Genomic DNA, 21,988 nt, shown 5'->3' with positions numbered 1-21,988 from the left:
ATTGATGTAAAAAAATAAAAATATCATTAAAAAAATTAAAAAAATAAAAATTATAAATTTTAAATTTTAAAAAATAAAAATTTTAATTTTAATTCAAATAAAATAATCATTTCAAATTACAATTCTCTTTTCAAATTAATTTTTTTTAAAAAAATATCATAAATAAAAAAAATAAGAAAAAATAATTAAATTTAAAAAATAAAAATTTTAATTTTAATTCAAATAAAAAACATCATTTCAAATATATTTTTTCCATTTAAATTAATTTTTTAAAAAAAAACCAAAAAAATCTTAAAAAATTTAAAAAATAAAAAAATATCATAAAAAATGAGAAAAAATAAGAATTATAATATTTTAATTTAAAAAAAAAAAATTTTAATTTTAATTCAAATAAAAACATCATTTCAAATTACTTTCCTCATTTCAAATTAATTTTTTTAAAAAATATCTCAAAAAAATATATCTTAAAAATTAAAAAAATAAAAATATCATAAAAAAGAAAAAAAAATGAGAAAAAATAAAAATTATAATTTTAAATTTAAAAAAATAAAATTTTAATTTTAATTCAAATAAAAAATATCATTTTAAATTACTTCCCCATTTCAATTAATTTTTTTAAAAATATTCCAAACAAAGAAAAAAAAATATCTAAAAAAAATGCATAAAAATAAAAAAATGATAAAAATAGAAAAAAATTATAATTATAATTTAAATTATAAAAAAATTAAAATTTAATTTGAATTCAAAAAAAATAAAAAATAAAAATACCATAAAAAGTGAAAATTAGGAAAAAAATAAAAAATAAAATTTAATTTTTTAAAATAAAAATTTTAACTTTAATTAAAATAAAATATCATTTTAAAAAATATCTGAAAAAAATTGGTGTAAAAAAAATAAAAAACACCATAAAAAAAAAAAGGGAAAAGAAGAATTGAATTGAAAAAAAATAAAAATTATAATTCTAAATTTTAAGAAAATAAAAATTTTAATTTTAATTCAAATAAAAATTATCATTTTCAAATTACAATCCTTTTAAAATTAATTTTATTAAAAAAATATCCCAAAAAAATACCTTAAAAATTTAAAAAATAAAAAATAAAAGAAAAAAGAAAAAAAAATGAGAAAAAAAATAAAAATTATAATTTAAAATTAAAAAAAATTAATTTTAATTCAAATAAAAATCATCATTTCAAATTGCAATCTCTTTTTAAAATTAATTTTTTAAAAAAAATATCCCAAAAAAATATATCTTAAAAATTAAAAAAATAAAAAATATCATAAAAAAAGAAAAAAATAAAAAATGAGAAAAAAAATAAAAATTATAATTTAAAATTTAAAATTATACCGAAATCTTACCGTCCTATACCGATCCATACCGCACCGTACGTAGCTGTTCGTGCCCGTACCAGATTGAGATGTACCAGTGCGGTCTGATTCATCTCATATATCGAAAAGTCGGCTTGAACTTTGATGGTTCCCCACTGACTTGTCTAATTTAGCTTATTTTTAGATATTTTAAAAAATTAATTAAATTATCTGATATATTATTATTATTTACGTTAAGTTCTATAGCCCTTTTAGCATAATTTTTTCTCTCCTAATGTTCTGAGACACATGAGAGTATGTGTATCCATATCCATAAAGCATAATATCCGATCACTTGAAATTAAATAATATAAATAAAATCAATAATTAATAATATAAAATAGAATAAAAATATCAAGTGTACAAAAATAATACAATAAAAATTTTAAAATATTAAGTACAAATCTAAAAAATACTAAGTCCTACAAAGACGTCGTGGTGCCGTGGTCGTTGGACCTTCTCAGGAAGGTCCTCAACGGCGCTCCTGCTGTGATGGCTCCTCCCCTATATCAGTAGAGATTTGCTGGTCATACTGCTCAGGAATAACTGATGTTGTCGGATCATCTACGGACTGAGTGACCCCCTCAATCCTCTCATCTGGATACACAGATGGGCCTGAAAAGAAAGTATCATACTCATGTGGCAACTGGTATCCGATGATGTCATCTAGGGATGTAGGAAGAAGAAGACACTGCCATCTGTGGATCAAAAGATGGTGGCATCTGTGCAGCATCTAGTGATGACATCTGTGAAATATGCGGTGATGGCATATGTGGAACATATGGTGACGGGTGTATATCTCATATCTGGCGCATCGGCTGCTCCATACTAAGGCGCACGGCTATATGGGTCAACATCAATCACCACCAATGTTTCGAAACTTGTTCTCTCTATCTCACGCAGTATCCGAATCCGTTCGTCTTCATCAGTCGTAGATAAAGCACGACGAGCGTCCAATACAGATCCGACATAGAATTAATCTACATAATAAAAATAAAACAGTCAATATACTGTAAAATATAAAATAAAAATATAACACAAACAACATAAACTAATTTTCGTAGTCTTACCAAAAGACGCACAGTAGAACTCTCGCCCTCGATCCGAAAATTGCATACCGAGGCTGTCCAATGATCGCACTGTAATGCTAAAAATCAAGCCATATAGTCCTTGGTATATGAATGGCCTCTCAAAATGGGATCACCATGAACAATGTGATCTCGACGTGGCATCCTAAATATCGATGTACTCTACTGATACACCAGTCAATATAGCTCTCCCTTGTCGATCAATACGATGAAGTCCCTGGCTGGTATCAAACTACTCTCGGATGTCTGAATTTGACCAAACTACCGTAGGACATGATCGGAAAGATGCCACTCTATCACATCAAAATAAATAAATGGCACCCTAGCAGTCCATATGTCATGTCCAATTGTACACATCTGCGGCAATATAGCCAATATCTCATCTGTATATGGCTCTCACAAAAACTGATAGAGTTAAAATAAAAAAAAATAATAAGCTAAAAGTTTAATAGATTATGAATACTGTAAAATGATATTTATAAAAAAATCAAATTTATCCATCTATATGTATTAACTAATGTTTTCAACTGGCACCTATAACCCGTATCACTCTCGTTGATACGTGAATGAACGTTGAATGCAACATTCCATCTGTTTCATAATCTACTCATGTGAAATAAATTTTATCAGATTTAAAACAGTAAGTTTCAAGTAAAAAAAGTAATATTTTTATACTTATATCCCAATGATCCATCTAGTCTGAATGGAACATCAGGATCATGCTGCTCTGATGGCATCTCGAGCAACTGTCATCGTAATGGACTAATAGTTGGCATACGCTCTCATATCCCAAATCTGTAAATTTCAAAAAAATCATACATGATATACCCAATGTGAACTATAATTGAATACTAAAAATAAAAATTTTTAATTCACATACCGTAATAATATAAGATAACCACCAATCTTGCTCTGATCAGCATAAGAACCCCGACACATAGCTCTGTACAGGCAAGCTAGTACTGCACTGCCCTAACTGAGTCTACTAGCGAAGTCTAAATCCTCTAATAATGACAAAAACATCAACTTCATCTTATTCGATAAAGTATCAGGTAACAGGACACCACCTAACAACCACAGCACCTGATCCCTAATATACTGCTGCACCATCTCCTCTGGTGCATCATCCTCAATATGAAAATATCGATAACGATCATCCAAACACTCAATCCTGAGTCGTGAATGATCAAAAAACTGAGCGTCGGGCTCAAACCCTAGCAATCGCAAGCACAAAGCCTGCCACTCCGGAATGGTAAGCGTGGGATCAACTCCGGTAACTGGATCGCCATCAACTAGTAGTCCAGTAAGGATGCTGACATCCTGTAAAGTGATGGTCGCCTCACCAAATGGAAGATGAAACGTGTGTGTCTCTGGACGTCATCTCTCAAGCAAAGCAGTAATAAGACCAACGTCCATCTGTATACGATCAATCCGATATACTCCATAGAATCCAAGATATCGTAAATAATTCAGCACTCTATGTGGAATGTCCTATGTCCTCCAGAAGTCAGTATCTGATCATCGTAGATGAAGGTGTCTGGGCTCCTGTAATAAGATATAATAATTAGATAACGTATATGACTTTTTAAAAAAAAATTTAAATAGTAAGAGTATGATTGGAATGCTTACGCCACCATCTAAAATAGTCTGTGATCGATGGTGCTCCTATAATGTAAGAATACTATTATCTTGAGGATCGGAATACCGCGGATCGTAAGTCATCATACGCTAATGAATCTAAAATAATGATATTATCATAAGTGTATTAAAAAATAAAAAATATGATAGCCATTCATTTTATGAGAAATATATTTTAAACACAATATTGTCACACAATTCAGTTCATCTCTGGATATTAAACACGTATATTCAAATACAATCTCATAGAAATACATAAAATAATGATGAAAATATATCTTTGAAGCCTTTAATTTCTTCCACTGCTTGAAGTTGAAGTGTGTTGAAGTATCCTAAGACAGCGGCGGTGGTCATGACCCTGTTCCTTACAAATACCACAGTGATTTTTACTTCTTATTTGCCTATCATCCATCTCATTTCGTAGTCTTGTTGACTTTGGTCTACCTTTTTGCTTGGATCTCAAACGAAGATAATCAGAAATATATTTGAACATACGTGTATACATCCAATAATCTTTATGTGGTAATGGATTAAAGTCGTCGCTCCAAGTATTCATATATACTGTAATTATATATGCATCATCCACAAACCCACTAAAATATACAGTAATTTTTTGACATACAGCTAAAACATATGAACATGGATATTTGTATATGCTTCACTTTTTATAAGAATATTTTTTTCAGCTAAAATAACAGTATAAAAATTTTCTCCACCTCGTAACCCTGTATTTGCTCTCCTCATAAGCACTTCATATATGCCTCTTTGAAGGTTGAATGCTGTTACTCGGTGCTGGTTAGCTTTAACTTGATCTTCAACAATCTTAATTGCAATATGAGGAATAAAAAGATTATTTGAATTCTCCTCTACATATCTCAAGGCTTGGACATGCCTCGTATTGAAGTATTTCACAAGTCGATAAAATGTCATTTGAACACAAGCTGTAATTGGCACATTTTTAGCTCCTCGTAAAATACTGTTAAAAACCTCCGACAAATTTATAGTTAAGACACCATAGCGTAGGCCATTATCATATGCCAACGTCCACTTCTCCTTTTCTAACTCAAACAACTAGCTCCAAGCCTCTTCATTCACTGTTCTGATCCTACCCATGATAAAGTTGAACTTACGAACTTGATGAGTGCTTCTTGCTTGCCATACTGCTCTTTTCAGCTGCACATTTTTAAAATGAGTGTTGAAATTACTGCAGATATGTCTTAAGCAGTTTGATGATAGGCACGTGGTGGACTCCATCCAATAGACTCATCTGTGATGGTATTTAATATATCTAGATGTCTGTCAAAAATTAAGCATATTCTATTTCTATCTTTGACGATATGTGTTCTGAGCTGAAAAAGAAACCAACTCCAACTTGCAGTCGTCTCCTCATCCACAATTGCATATGCTAATGAAAATATCCCATTCTCTGCATCAATTTCTGTTGCAATTAACATCTTACCTTTAAACTTTCCATACAAGTACGTGCCATCAATGCTGATTACAGGACGGCAGTGCGTAAAACCCTAGATGGAAGGTTTGAAAGTTCAAAAAATATAATTTAAAACTTGGACATTGAAATTCATAGTTTAAAAAAAATTTCATGAAACAACTGTACCGAAATTTGCATGTTAAAGTGCAGCCATATAATAGGATAATTTAGCATAAGACGGCTCTCATTCTCCATAAATATCAACCAATGCCTTCTGCTTTTTACACCATGCTTTTCTGTATGACACTGTATATTGAAATTGATCATTAACAGTTGCCATAATAGCTTCAACTTTAACACCGAGATCTTTTTCAACAATATGTTGGACTAGTGTGTCAATCATCCTTTCACTGATATATTTGTGGTCTCGACTCAACCCCGTAAACAAACAAGTGTGAGGATTCTCATATTTTGTGATTTAAAAATATCCATATTTTTTCAACAATGCAGCACGAAGCCTCCATTTATAATTTTGAACATTATCTGATGATGCGCATCGTACAGACCATAATTTCAAATGTGACTGAACTACATTGTATATCCGATGCTTCATAATATGATAAAGATCAACAGCACTCCTTACATAATCTCCACTCTCAAACATTAGCCTTTAGAAAATTCAGTCATCGAGGAGTCCCAAAACTGATAGTCAGAGTTCAATCTTTGACCAATACTAACACAACCACTATCATCTAAATTTATATCGTTAAAAAATTATGGAGGTTCATGCAAATGAGATTGAGGTTCTCCCACATTAATATTAGGCTGAACATCTTCATCATCATTCTCATCTTCACCATCATCATCATTACTGCTACTGTCCTCATCTATCTAATAGTCTTCACCTCCGCATTCAGCTGACTCAAAGCCTAAATTATCAGAATTTATTCTACCGACTATCTAGTCATCGTTCCCTATATGAGTATCGTCTCCCTCACTTACCACTACTTCTAGCAAAGGAGAAGTCACCATAGCAGAAGACACAGGAGAAGTCACCATAGGACTTTGAATAATTGAACAACTAGGACAGGCAGTAGTAGAATGTTGTTCTGCAAATATGACCTCAACATTATCGGTTTGCACCATAAGAGTTACGAAAGGTGAGGAAGGCCCAACAATATTGTCCGCTTGAGTTAAAAGCCGACTATAGTATCCAAAGCTCGGTACATCTTTCTTTTTAATATATAATTATAAAAATTAATATTCTGAATATTTTAATGAAAAGGTCAGTATTTCTTCGACATATTCATCATTATCAATTGGAACTAAGATATACTTGCTCTGCATTAACTGTCCCGACAGATTAGGAGATTTCTATTTCAATTTTATTTCATATCTTTCTTTATCTACAGGAATACTACTGTATAAATGATTCAATAATTTTTGACGTGATAATGATGAAGATACTCTAATCATCCGATTTGCAGGGTGACTGTACTGCACACCACTTTCATCATTCTGTATCATGCCATCATATTACAATAGTGCACGAACTCGAGTATTGGCCATTTTCTAAGAAAAATCTATGATAAAATCAAAATAAAAAAATTTAGTATTACTAATTATTTTATCGTTTCAAAAGATTTACATGATAAATACATCATATCATCAACAAATAGGTACAGATAGATCCTATCCCATTCGGGAATTACATTAATTCTATAGGTTAATTACATTAATCAAACGATACGCAACAGGGACTGAAAGAAATTTCGACAGTATTTTTTCTTAGTTCTCTCCACACAACTGAAAATGTGTGAGGAGAACTAAAGAAAAATACTGTCTAAAATTTTTTTCGAATCCTCTGCATATCGTTCGAATAATGTAATTACCTATAGAATTAAATACAATTCTCAAACTATCCAAACTGGACAATCAATTGACCAATGTATATATTTTACGGTATCCATACAAAAATATATAATCAAATATATATTTTATACGGATATCGTAGAATATTCTACAATGGTCAACTGACAGGCCTACGTTTTCATGAAATACAATATATTTTAAAATTTTTAAATTAGGATCGAATTAAATTTTAAAACAAATCTGAATCTAATGAGATAAAAAAATTAAAAATAATGAGATAAAAATAAAAAATAAAAAGATCGAAATAGAAGGGCACCACAAGGCCGCACAGGCCCGTCGGGGGCCGTTGTGGGGCCGCCATGGGGCCCACCCCAGGGGACCGCTGTCGGGGCCCGTCGTGGGGCCCGTCGTCGGGGGCCCATCGTGGGGCCCATCACCGAGGGGCCGCCGTCGAGGGCCGCCGTCGGGGCCGACGTCGGGGAGGGGTCATCGTGGGTTGGGATGGGGCGGGGCGGTCGGCCAAGGGAAGGGAAGGGGTGGCCGACCGGCCAAGGGAAGGGGAGGGGCAGGGCGGGGTGGCCACCGCCAGCCCACCGACGGACCAACGAAATGGGGTGGCGCGCGGGACCGCTGCCGGCCGGCTGTCGCCGGCAGGCCAAGGAAAAAGAGGGAGAGAGAGAGAGGAAGAGGGAAGGAAGAGGGAGAGAGAGAGGAAGAGGAAAGAGAGAGGGCGGTCGGCCAAGGGAAGGGGAGGGGTGGGGCGGCCACCGTCGGCCCACCGACAGACCAACCACATGGGGGGGCACGCGGGCCCATCGCCTGCCATCTGTCACCGACGGGCCAAGGAAAAAGAGGGAGAGAGAGGAAGAGAGAGAGAAGAGGGAGAGAGAGAGGAAGAGAAAAGAGAGAAGAGGGAGCTCACCACTGTGCCGCCGGAGAGGAGAAGGAAGACGCAGAGAAGAGAGAGATGTCGGAGAAGAGGGAGAAGAGGGAGAGTTTTTTTTGTTTGGGGGGTCTTAAGCTATAAAAACGTCAAAAGGAATGGCATTTTCAAAAATACCATTCTCTTTGGTATTTTTATTTCAATTTTTTATTTTTTTTATTTTTTATGATATTTTTAATTTTTTTAATTTTTTAATTATTTTTATGTGATTTTTTAATAAAAAAATTAATTTAAAAAGGAGATAGTAATTTGAAATAATAATTTTTATTTGAATTAAAGTTAAATTTTTTTAAAATTTATAATTATAATTTTTATTTTTTTCCCATTTTTCCCCTTTTATTCACTTTTTTTATGGTATTTTTTATTTTTTTAAATTTTTTTGGAATTCAAATTAAAATTTTAATTTTTTTATAATTTAAAATTATAATTTTAATTTTCTCTCATTTTTACCTTTTTTGGCATTTTTTAAGGTATTTTTTTTCTTTTGTTTGGAATATTTTTAAAAAAATTAATTTTAAATTAATTTAGTAATTTGAAATGATATTTTTTATTTGAATTAAAATTAAAATTTTTATTTTTTTAAAATAAAAATTATAATTTTTATTTTTTTCTCATTTCTTCTTTTTTATGTTATTTTTTATTTTTTTAATTTTTTAAGATTTTTTGGGATATTTTTTTAAAAAAAATAATTTTAAATGGGAAAAATAATTTGAAATGATATTTTTTATTTGAATTAAATTTATAATTTTTATTTTTTAATTAAAAATTAGAATTTTTATTTTTTTCTCATTTTTTCTCATTTGTTTCTTTTTTATGGTATTTTTTTTAAAAATTAATTTGAAAAAGGGATTGAAATTTGAAATGATGATTTTTATTTAAATTAAAATTAAAATTTTTATTTTTTTAAAATTTGGAATTATAATTTTTGTTTTTTTTCAATTCTTTTTTTTGGTATTTTTTTACACCAATTTTTTTATTCAAATATGTTGTTAAAAAGATAATTTGAAATGGGGATACTAATTTGAAATGATGATTTTTATTTGAAATAAAATTATAATTTTTATTTTTTAAAAAATTTAAAATTATAATTTTTATTTTTTTTCATTTTTTTCTATTTTTTCTCTTTTTTGGGAAATTAATAATTAAAATTGCCACTTCAAATGGGGTTTTAAAAAATGCCACTTGAAGTGGTGATTTTATTTTTTTTTTCGTCATCCACATGAAAAATAGGTGGAAAAGGGTGGTGACGTGGCCATCATAAAATATCATTTTGAATGATGTTTTATACGGTTTGCATTACTTTGATAAATAAGTTAAACATTAAATTATTTTTATAAATATTTATTTAAAATTATTTAGGTAAAGTACTTGTCGGGTAGAGGATGCTGCGTTGGGAGTGCACGTGGTGTGATAGCACATGAGGTTAGGCTATTTTTTTTTGGTAAAGCTTTTTTTTTTTGGTAAAGAGGTTAGACTGTTTGGTATTTTTATGGCAGAGTTGCAAGCTACGTGGAAAAATATGTTATATACGATTAAAATTTAAAAGCTTCGCATATTATTTTGAACACAGATTTTTTTATTTTTGTATTTTTTGTGCAAGCAAACTATCCCACCATTCAATAGTTATTAGGTGGTTGCCTGATTTGGCTTTACTGGAATTCAGCGGTCATTGAAGTTTTGAATCAAAAAATATATATTTTTTATTAAAATAAATTATTCATATAATTTTTGTGTGGATACATTCAAAAAATTTAAAAATAAAATATTTTTTAAAAATTAAAATATCAAACTCAAATCTTGTGAAAGAATATCTCCAGAATGCTCCACTATATATGTTGCCATCTAATCTGCTGTGCTGCTGTGTTCGCCTTCCAAAATATATGTCTAATAGCCAGTGCTATACACTAAGTCAAAAGGCCTGCTATATCGTGAAGAAGGGGGTGAGCGGCACCTCTCCTCACATACCTCCAGATCCAAGCCACCACCATCGCAAAATCACCCTTGATGACCAAATGGTCAGCTCGCAAGATCCACCGTGCATAAGTAATCTTAGCCCCAGCCGCTCAGATCTCAGCACTCGCGATCGAAACAAGATATTTTTTGAAAAGCTAATCATACATCATATGTTGCTGTTGATGTATGATATATCTTGTGGTTGTCGATGTTTGATTTTTTTTCAATTATTAAATATTTTAGTTTTTTGATTTTTATGGTTATATTTATTATAGATTGATCTAATAAAATTTAATTTATTAAAATAAAAAATAGAGATGCTGAAAAAACAAATTCTATCGAGAGGAAAGGTTTGTGTCCTTGTCAAATTGATCTTTATTTGGAATTTTTACCACAGTCCATCCTAATCTCTCATCATCCAACATTATTCTCGTGTCACTCCGAATCTCTTTTTTTAACCTACACCTTAGCCAAAAATAGGAATCTAATATATGTACATTAAAACGAAGGTCTCTATATTGGTAGGATCTCCATTTGACATATGGAGTTTTGGGAAAGAAAAAAGAAGCCACATGGAAACGCTTCAAGCCTTCCATTGGATTGATGCTCTTGAGGATGGAAAAACATCGAATAGAAAGATAGTCACACTCCCTCCTGGGTCATTGTCGCCACCTTTGCCATGGATGTGGTGGCAGAGTATGAGACTTCTTGGTGGACTATCACTCAGAAGGCCAATGCCACTGTCCTATCGACCCTCCTTGCCAACAAGTTTGCCAAACGGATCCTGACACGGAGGACATGGATGGCCGGATGGCCTTATACTTTGCTGTCATGCTGGATTCGGAGGAGTGCATCTGAATACTGGTGACGGCAGAAGCAGATGTGGGGTGTGCAAAGAGGGTCGACGAGGGACTGACGCTGCTACATGTGGAGGCGGGCTATGGGCAGGCGACAGCAGAAATCCTAAGCGGGTGGTAGAGGAGAAGAAGATGAGCAAGGCCTTTAGAACCCTAAAACTGGAGAAAGTTCGAGATAGAGGGGGTTGGGGAGAAGGAAAAAAATGAAGAGAAGCGAAATGGGAAAAATTCGGGGACTCCACTCAGTCGTGAAAACTTAATAAAAAAATAAAGTTGTATAGATGGGTCTAATTTTTCCACCTTCCCTTAGTTTTCGTTGATTTTGCCTATGTTTTCCCTTGGGAGGATGTGGATGGGGATGAGCAAAACAAGGGGGTGAATGTGGTAGCCGCAGCAACTGTAATGGTGGCAAAGGCAGCCATGGTCGGAATGGAAAAAATTTGGGACTCCACTCAGTCATAGAAACTAATAAAAAAAATAGAGCTATACTGATGGGTTTAGTTTTTCCACTTTTTCTTTGTTTTGGTTGATTTTTCCTATTTTTTTCCTTCGGTGGATATGGATGGGGATGAGCAAAACAAGTGAGCGATTGTGGTAGCCATAGCGATCGTGGTGGTGGCGGAGGCAGCCATGGCCGCCGCATAGGCGAGCAAAACATTTCGCAGACATATATGCGGCGGAGCATACTCTGGGTGGGGCTGTAAGGGCTCTAGCCAATATCGGTGCCACAATAGCTGAGAATGTGGGCGGTGGAAGAGATGTCATGGTTGGTGAAGAAAAAAATAAAGGAGAGTGAAATGGGGAAAACTCAGAGAGTCTGCTAACCATGAAAACTAATAAAAAAATAGAGCAGTACTGATGGGGTGATCGAGAGAGAGAGTGTGTGCGTAGAGGGTAAGGGGTACGGTCTTAAGGATTGGGGAGCATTATATAACAAATGAACGGGGAGTATATATTTATATTTTTTTGAAAACATCGTGTTATAGAGAGCAACATGAGTGTTTCACCTGTGATAGAGCATTTTGTGTCTAGGATTTCGTTGTCTCCTCTTTCGGAGGGGGGGGTTTCATCCTCGAAAAAGGCCGCTAAGGGCCAGGCTCTTCATGTTCCTACTAGTGGTGTATCAGCGGCTGGTGCGGATGTCAAGGGTAAGGGAGTGGCTTCTCCTCCCTCGCACTCGGTACCTGGGTGGAAAGTGGGAGATCATTTGGACTCGGGCCAATCTTGGGCTCAAGTGGTCCAAGGGTGAAGGCGATTTCGATGGGAGTAGTCTCGTCTGACGGATGATGATATCATGGCATTGGAAGCTAAGTTCACAGAGGTGATGGTGTTCTCGGAGGATGAACTTCAATAAATGGCTTTGAAATGGAAATCAGCACTTGTGGGTAAGTTTTTGGGTCAAGGACTTCTGCTTGATTTTGTTCAAAAAGAAATGAAAAACCAATGACGGGTGGAAGGTGAATTTTAGGTTACCCCTTTATCTGAGGGGTTTCTCCTATTCTGTCCTCCATCTAAAGAAATCCGTTTAAGGGTGCCAGAGTCTGGACCTTGAACTTTGGTTGGGCAACTACTAACCATTGAGCCGTGGCATCCTAGCTTTAAATTCTCGAAGGACACCATCCAAACTATTAATATCTGGTTGCGTTTGCCTGATTTACCATTAGAGGTATGGGAGAAGGATATGATTTTGAAAATCGCTGCTGAGGTAGGGAAACCTAAATTTCTAGACCCCTAGATAGCCTCCTCTTCTCGTTTAGGGTTTGCCTGTCTGTATCCAATTGGATCTAACTAAATCTATTTATCCTGGCACTAAACTCCTCATCAATGATCACATAGTTTGGCAAGAATTTGCTTATGAAGACCTACCTAAAATTTGTTATCGATGTGGGCAAATTGGGACTAATATGTTTCAGTGTGTGCAATGTAAAGATGAGTCTTGCTCAGAGGGTTCCATGCTCTATGGACCTTGGATTAGAGCAGTGAGGGTTCCTATCAGCTCCTCTAGTCAAAGGTAGGGAGAGAAAACATTTGTTTCTCCTCCTAGGGCCTCTCATGCAGGTAATGAGTAGGTAACTCCAAAAGAAGTTGAAACCCGAGCTGCACCTAAAAATACTACAGATGCTACTCCTATAGAGATTATATCTAGGGGCTCTAGATTTACACCTTTGGCTTCTAAGCATGACCGGTCATTAGTAGAGATGTGTCCTGATGCGTAGTCGTTGATAGCACCAAAAATAACTCTACTCACTACGTAGGTAGGATGAGTAGAGATCGTATCCTCAGGGACCTTGGGCTAAGTTGAAATTGCAAAATAAAAGAAAGAAGCGTTGTTTTTGATTTAGAAAATAAATTATCTTAAAATTGATGCAATAAGAAAATAAAGAGCTCGAGAGTTTTGAATTAATTTTGTACTAGCAGAGTTGTATCTCTCTTTTTTTTTAATTAAATTGATGTGATTAATCTTAGAAAAAATACCTATCTTTCCTCGACATGCTCCGTACCCGTAGATCACGGTGCATCTCCGAAAAGTACTAGGTAAACAATTTTTCTTTCTCCGGCACATCCCATATCCGTAGATCACGGCGCGTCTTTCGAAAAGTAAAAATTATTTCTAATATTAATCTAACAGGAAAGCATAAATAAAAGCATATGAAAGAGAGCAAATAAAGAACTCATAACAATTTAAATAAAAAGCATAATCTTCATTGCATATAAAGAAATACAAGAAAGTTTAGAACAATAAACCTGCTCTGTGTCGTTACAAAATTTCTTCTCCACTCCCGAGACTGCTAGCCTAGCTGCTCATGAAGTAGTCCCTTTTTTTTTTCTCTATGCAAGGCTCTAGAAGAATTTTTGGGATGTCCTCAAATAGAAGTATAAGAGCCTTTTTATAGGTGTTAGGAAGAAGGAGTTTTACATGATTTTTCGATATGAGACTAAAAAAAATACTAAAGACCACGCGTCCGAATGTCGCACCCGCGTCCGCCTGCATGTCGTCCGCATTCCGCCCCGCGTCTGCGCGTTCACGCATCGCCTATGCTGCCGCGATCCGTGCTTGCCCGCGTCTGCCCCGCATCCGCATCCGCCCCGCGTTTGCACGTTCACATGCGGACCCACGTGCTCACGCGCTCGCGCGCGCTGTGCTGCTCGCCCAGGAACGGCATGAATGAACTTCATGCTACCTTTTTTATTCCACTTCCAAAAAGAAACTTTTGTTTCTTCATAATGACATCTATATCCTTTTTGGATTTCTTGCATAGTATCTTCATTTTCTATAATACCGGATGCATCTTTCTTTTATTTTAATTTTATTTTAAGTCTAATTTTCTTCAAACTTGAGTCTTTTTGATCTATGAATCGGACTCTTTATATCGGCGATCACCTTTCCTGTAAAACATAAAAAAAATATCAAATTCTTAATAAATAAGATAAATTAAATATAATTTTTTACTTTAAAATACTTAAATTAAGTATTTATCACACCCCCCAACTTGAATTTTGCTCGTCCTCGAGTAAAATAGATATATCAGTATTGTATACTGACTTGATTTTGAATAAAAAGTTAGGTTAGGCATCCCAAAAGGTAGGTGATACTTGGTCAGACCATTAAAGAGATACTTCATTGGATTATCAATTTGACCCAATTAGTGGCTGAGTATTAACTAAAAAAATTTTAAGAGCTTTTCTTTCACCAACTCTCCACTTTACTCTTTAAATCCTCTAACTTAATGGGAAAGAGGTTTATTATCTTCTTGCAATTTAGTCCCCTTAATATATATATATATATATATATATATATATATTATATATATATATATATATATATATATATATATATATATATATATATATATATATATATATATATATATATTTTAACATTGCCTACCTTTTTACGCGAACCACAATGCTTACTTAGGCGAAAGGGCTCGGTTACTCAGTAAGAAATCAATGTTGTTTTTTTTTTTTTAAGTAAATTTTAAGAAATTTTTTTTTTTGCATACCTCGACCTTTCTACCCAATTTCTCATGAAGTAGATTCTTTATTGAGATCAGTAAGAAGAGGGTTGTAGAATCACTCCTAAAATTTGGTCTAGTCTAAACCCTACCATTCATTGGATTTTTTTAATAATTTATTCCTTAATATCTCTAAAATTATCTTGACCATTAATCATTCATTGTTTAGGATGCCTAATTGACTCTTAATCAAAATAAAATTTGGATACACAAAACTAATTATTTCTGACCATACTCGAGGATGATTTGATTACTTTCCTCCCCCCAACTTAATCTACATTGTCCTCAATGGAGTAGGAAAGCAAAGAAAATAAAAGGAGAGAGTGCACCTGGGATAATTTTGCTTCGGAAGTTGAAGATAGCTTCATTGATTAATAGGCTCTTGTTCTAAATTTCTGCAGCTGCGGTAAATTAAAAAATATGAAATCGTTGGGTTGCCTCCTAACAAGCGCTAAGTTTTACGTCTTCAGTCAGACTGAATTGAGTATTATGGCGGTTTTGGATCCACTAAATCAACAGATTCAATTAATTTTCCATCACTAATTCCATCTATGTAAGGTTTCAATCGCTGACCGTTCACTTTAAAAGTGTTCCCCTGTTTAGAATTTTTGAGTTCCATAGCTCCATGAGAAAATACCTGAGTTACAATGAAAGGTCCGTCCCAACGTGAGCGAAGTTTTTCGGAAAACAGACGCAACCTAGAATTGAAGAGCTAAACTTTTTGATTGGGCTCGAATATTTTTCGTGCAATGAATTTATCATGGTATGCTTTAGTTCGAGCCTTATAAATTCTGGCACTCTCATACGCTTCATTGCGTAGCTCTTCAAGTTCATTTAGTTGAAGTCTCCTATTGGAACCTGCATTTTTCATATCAAAGTTAAATTGCCGTATGGCCCAAAATGCACGATATTCCAATTCCACTGACAGATGACAAACTTTTTCGAATACAAGTCGATAAGGAGACATTCCTATGGGTGTTTTAAAAGCAGTACGGTAAGCCCATAATGCATCATCCAAGCGTGCTGACCAGTCTTTTCTATCGGGTCTTACCATTTTTTCAAGAATATGCTTGATCTCTCTATTGGAGACCTCAACTTGACCACTTGTCTGGGGGTGATAAGGTGTGGCAACTTTATGAGTTATTCTGTATTTTTTCATTAACATTTTGAAGTGCTTATTCGTGAAGTGTGTACCCCCATCGCTAATTATGGCTCTTGGGTATCCAAATCGACTAAAGATGTTATGCTGAATGAACTTGATCACGACTTTGTGATCATTGGTTCGGGTTGCCATAGCCTCTACCCATTTTGATACGTAGTCCACTGCTACCAAAATATACTCGAATCCAAATGAGGAGGGAAAGGGTCCCATGAAATCAATTCTCCAAACATCAAAAATTTCTACAACAAGAATAGAGGACAGGGGCATCATATCTTTTCTCGAAATATTTTCTGTTTGCTGGCATCGCAAGCAATTACGGCCAAATTCATGTGCATCTTTGAATAGTGTCGGCCAATAAAATCCACTCTGCAACACCTTTGCTGCAGTTTTTCTTTCATTAAAATATCCCCCACATGCTAACGAGTGGCAAAAAGTAAGAATACCTTGGACTTCACACTCAGGGATACAACGTCGGATTACTTGATCTGGGCAATATTTGAACAATTCTGGTTCTTCCCAGAAATAGTACTTTACTTGGGAGAAAAATCTATTTTTCTCTTGTTGGGTCTAGTGAGATGGGATTTGTCCCACTGCCAAGTAATTGACTATATGAGCGAACCAGGGAAGATCAGTGGAAGAGATTGAAAAGAGTTGTTCATCCGAAAACCTATCTTTAATCCTTTCTTTATTGTATTCTACCAGGATCCTAGAAATATGATCTGCTACCAAGTTTTCGAAGCCCTTTTTGTCTAAAATTTCTCAATCAAATTTTTGTAATAGAAGGATCTATCTAATCAGCCTAGGTTTTGTATCTTTTTTGGATAGCAGATGTTTCAGTGCTGCATGATCGGAGTATACTAGGACCTTGGAGCCCAAAAGGTATGATCTAAATTTATCTAGGGCAAACACAACAACGAGTAACTCCTTTTCAGTCGTGGTGTAATTCAATTGAGCATCTGAAAGAGTTTTACTTGCATAATAAATTACATGCGGTTCTCGATTAAATCTTTGCCCAAGGACTGCCCCTATAGCATAATCAAAAGCATCACACATGATTTCAAATGGTAGGGTCCAATCCGGAGATTTTATGATTGGTGCAGTGGTTAAGGCAGTTTTGAGTTTATTATAAGCAGTTAGGCACTCTTCATTAAAATCAAAAGAATTTTCCTTGACAAGCAAGTTGCACAAGGGTCGTGATATCTTGCTGAAATCCTTAATGAAGCGCCTATAGAAACCTGCATGGCCTAGAAAGGATCGCACCTGTTTAACCGAGGTTGGGGGAGGCAATTTCAAGATTACTTCAACTTTTGCTTTATCTACTTCAATCCCCCGCTTGGATACAATATGTCCAAGCACGATTCCTTCACGAACCATAAAATGGCTCTTCTCCCAACTTAAAACCAAATTTATCTCTATACATCGTTGAAGAACATTGGCTAGGTTTTGAAGACAATCATCAAAGGTAGAGCCAAATACTGAAAAATTATCCATGAAGACTTCTAAAAATTTATCTACCATATCAGAAAAGATGGCCAAAATGCACCGTTGAAAAGTGGCTAGTGCATTGCAGAGACCGAATGGCATACGTCTAAATGCAAATGTTCCATAAGGGCATGTGAAGGTAGTCTTTTCTTGATCAACAGAAAATACCAGGATCTGATTATATCCCGAATATCCATCTAGAAAATAGAAGAAATTTTGTCCTGCTAGCCGTTCTAAAATTTGGTCAATAAAAGGCAAAGGAAAATGATCTTTCCTAGTAACGGCATTCAGCTTTCGGTAGTCCACACATACTCGCCAACCAGTTATTGCACGAGTAGGAATTAACTCACCCTCATCATTCTCTACTATGGTAATACCTGACTTCTTAGGTACTATCTGGGTTGGACTAACCCATTGGCTATCCGAAATTGGGTAGATAATTCCAGCATCTAGCCATTTCACTACTTCCTTTTTCACGACTTTCTGCATATTCGGATTCAATCTTCGTTGCATGTCCCTATGTGGTTTTGCCTCAACCTCGCAGTGAATATGATGCATGCAAATCGAAGGATCTATACCCTTCAAATCGGCAATTGACCACCCTATAGCCTCTTTATGCTTTTTGAGTACCCCGATAAGTTTGTCTTCCTAGTCATTGGTTAGGTCAGATGCAATGATCACTGGAAGGGTGTCATTGGATCCAAGAAATGAATATTTTAGCGTGGCAGGAAGAGGCTTTAGCTCTAGAGTAGGTGGTGCTTCTAAGGATGGTACCAGAGGGCTTGATTAAATTGGTAATTACTCGTACTTTACAATCCAAGGGAGATTGGTGCTAAAATTGGAAGGTTCTAGCAAAGCATGTATTTCTTCAGTGTATCCATCAATATCAAAATTATCCATTCCAAAATATGTTAGACATGCCTGTAAAGGATCTGAGTTGAGCAAGGCAGGAGCTTTATCTTCTATAACTTCTTCTAACAAGTTGATCTCATTATGGTCGTACACAGGTGGTCCCAAAGATGCATTGAAAATATTCAACCTTAGCTTCTTATTTCCGAAAGATACATCCATAACTCCGGTCCTACAATTTATACAAGCATTAGCGATTGCTAAGAAGGGTCTACCTAGGATGATTGGTATTTGGTTGGGGTTGCTGCCAGATTCCATATCCAGCACAAGAAAGTCAACAGGAAAATAAAATTCATCTATTTTCACCAATACGTCTTCCAGCATTCCACGGGGTACCTTAATGGATCGGTCTGCTAGTTGTAAGGTCACTGTCATGGGTTTTAACTCTCCAAATCCAAATAGGTCATATACAGAGCTTGGGAGAAGGTTGACACTTGCACCCAAGTCTAATAATGCCTTCTTAATCGTGAGGTCTCCTATGACACAAGAAATAATTGGGGTACCTGGATCTTTCAGTTTGGGTGGGGCAATTTGCTGGAAAACTGAGCTAGCCTGCTCAGTTAGGTGAATTTTTCTTGGTATTTGTGTCTTTGATTTTCATTTCTGTGTACACAGGTCCTTTAGAAATTTAGCATAGGTTGAAACTTGTTTAATGGCATCGAGAAGAGGTAAGTTTATCTGAACCTGTTTAAACAGTTCCAATATTTCATTCATTTTTATACCCTTCTTATCAAGAGACAGAGAGGATTCTAAAGCACTGGGAAATGGAGCTTTAGGTGCAGGTGCTGGGTTAATAGGTTCTTTCTTCTCTTCAAGTTTCTTCTTTTCTGTTGTAGCTGAAATTGGTTGCTCTTGTTGTTGGATTACTTCAGGTTGATATAAGATTTTTTCGCTTCTAAGGGTCATAATCGATTTGGCATGTTCGAAAAAAGTTTCAGGACCAATGGAGCTTTCAGTCATGTACTGTCCTTTTGGGTTATTAATAGGCTGACTGGATAATTTGCCTTCTTCCCTCCAACTGAAAGCTGTTGCTAGCTGACCTATCTGGGTCTCTAGCTTTGCTATTGATTGCGTATGGGAGTGAAGAAGTTGGGTATTCATTTCTAGTCCTTTAAGTGCTTGCAGTACCTTTTCTTCGAAAGTCGAGCTATGAGTACTCGGAGTGGGTTGAGGAGGGTTCTGGTATTGTAGCTGGGATGGATGCCTATAAGTCGCATCCGGATAACCTGATCTTTGTTGCACTGGAGGAACCACTGGTTGTGATTTCCATGAGAAATTCGGATGGTTTCTCCATCCCGGATTGTACGTACTAGAATAGGGATTGTTCTCTGATCTATGAGTAGTTTGGGCTTGATGGACTTGTTCTTGTACATATTCAGGAAACTGTGGTGCAACCGGACAATCATTCACACAATGAGTGGGGCTCGAACACAATGCACATATATCTTGTATCTGACGGGATGGAGAAGGTGACTGTCCTATACTTAATAATCGATCTAACTTTTGAGATAATTCATCTACCTTATGATGGATATCTATGGCATTTCCTACTTCATATATTCTACCTCTCTTTGGGTTTAACATGGGTTTATCTCTAATAGAGGCAGACATATGATGTAATAAATTTTTACTTAAAATTTCAAACAGTTGCCATGCCTCATTCTCATTTTTCAGCATGAATGTCCCACCGCATGATGCATCGACCATTTGTCGATGTCTTTCAGATAGCCCATCATAAAAATATTGGATTAATTACCACTTGGGTACAGCATGGTGGGGATATTTTCTAATAAGGTCCTTTAATCTCTCCCATGTTTCATGAAACATTTTTCATCTAATTGGAAAAAACTAGTTATGGCTTTTCTTATTTGATTAGTTTTTCCTATGGAAAAATATTTCTTGAGAAACTCTCCTTGCAGCTGGTCCCAGGTTGATATAGTCATGGAATCCAAAGTATGTAGCCAGTATTTGGCTTTGTCCTTAAGTGAGAAAGGGAATAATTTTAACCTAAGAGCATCATCGGAGAAGTTATGAATTTTGACAGTTGAGCATATCTCAAGAAATTCTTCAAGATGTTTATAAGGATCCTCATTACTAAGTCCATAAAATGAAGGTAACATTTGGATTATACTGGACTTAATTTCATATTGAGTGGCCTCTACAGGGGGCACTTGAATACAAGGAGAGTAGGTATATGTGGAAGGAGTAAAGTACTCCTTCAGTTGCTTGGGTGGATCATTCTCCTGATTTCGATCCATATTTTTACGTCTGTTGGTTCTAAAGGTTCTTTCTATTTCTGGATCAAAAGGTTGGATTTTTATCGTAACGATCTACGGCCAAGCATACACCTTACAATTATACTTTAGAGCAAACACAGAAAATTTTAGTTTTTATAATATATATATATATTTATAATAAAGTGAGAAAAGAGTGAAGAAAATCTAAAAAGAAGAACCTAAGAATCTTAAATCTATGAAAAGGGAGAAATTAGTTAATATTTAGATGTTAATTACAATCAACTTAAACAAGCATAGACTCTCTATCCTAGGGTTAACTTAGATCTAGACAGCTCCTAACTTCTAAGACCATCTTTGAGCACTCCAAGCTCAAGACTGACTAACTGACTCAGCCAAGTAAGCGTAAGATGTGGGAGATTTCCTGTTCGTTGCTTTCCTTAGACACCAACTGAGTTGGCCAGGTCAGTCAACGGAACCAATTAAAAACCATTTTTTTTAACCACTTGCCTTCGACACCAAGTAATTAACCAATCCACACTCGGTTCAACTCTAGAGCTTTCTTGTCCTATTGAGCTCGAAATTTCTAGGGCTGACGTCTAGTTGATTTTAAAATTAAGGCTTGGTTTAATGCAAAATGAAGGATATGATTTTTTGGGCCAAGGAAGGGTGATCAAATCCCCACCTTATCTGGTTAATGGGTTATTGCCCTTAAGATTAATTATGGAGATGCAATGCAAAGAAACAAGGTGTCTAATCAAGTTAGAAATTTTTATATTTGAGGTTACGCTATTTTAGTTAAGTGTTATGAAATATCAGTGGCTTCTCTTTTTTTTTTTTTTTTTAGTTTTACAAGAAAATAAGTTTAAGTGATTAAGTCTAAAAAGCAATAAATCATTAGGCTATAAAAAGTAGCAAATTATTCTAAGCAGAAAAATTTTTAAGATTAAAAAGTAGTAAATTAGTTATGCAAAGTAATTATGTAATTATGCAAATAAGATTATCTAGCTAGAAAGCACTGAAAAAATTTAAAGCGAGAA

General features: G+C 35.0%; 1 non-coding gene across 1 annotated transcript; it reads left to right on the top strand.

The window, feature by feature from the left end:
- The first annotated feature begins 20,480 nt into the window (after positions 1–20,480).
- Positions 20,481–20,585, top strand: LOC140858890 (small nucleolar RNA R71). The gene has a single exon (XR_012142294.1). It is a non-coding gene; the product is annotated as a small nucleolar RNA R71 (small nucleolar RNA).
- The last annotated feature ends 1,403 nt before the right edge of the window (positions 20,586–21,988 follow it).

Source organism: Elaeis guineensis, chromosome 6, assembly GCF_000442705.2.
Source record: "Elaeis guineensis isolate ETL-2024a chromosome 6, EG11, whole genome shotgun sequence".
Lineage (NCBI taxonomy): Eukaryota > Viridiplantae > Streptophyta > Magnoliopsida > Arecales > Arecaceae > Elaeis > Elaeis guineensis.
This window is presented reverse-complemented; position numbering and strand designations above follow the sequence as displayed.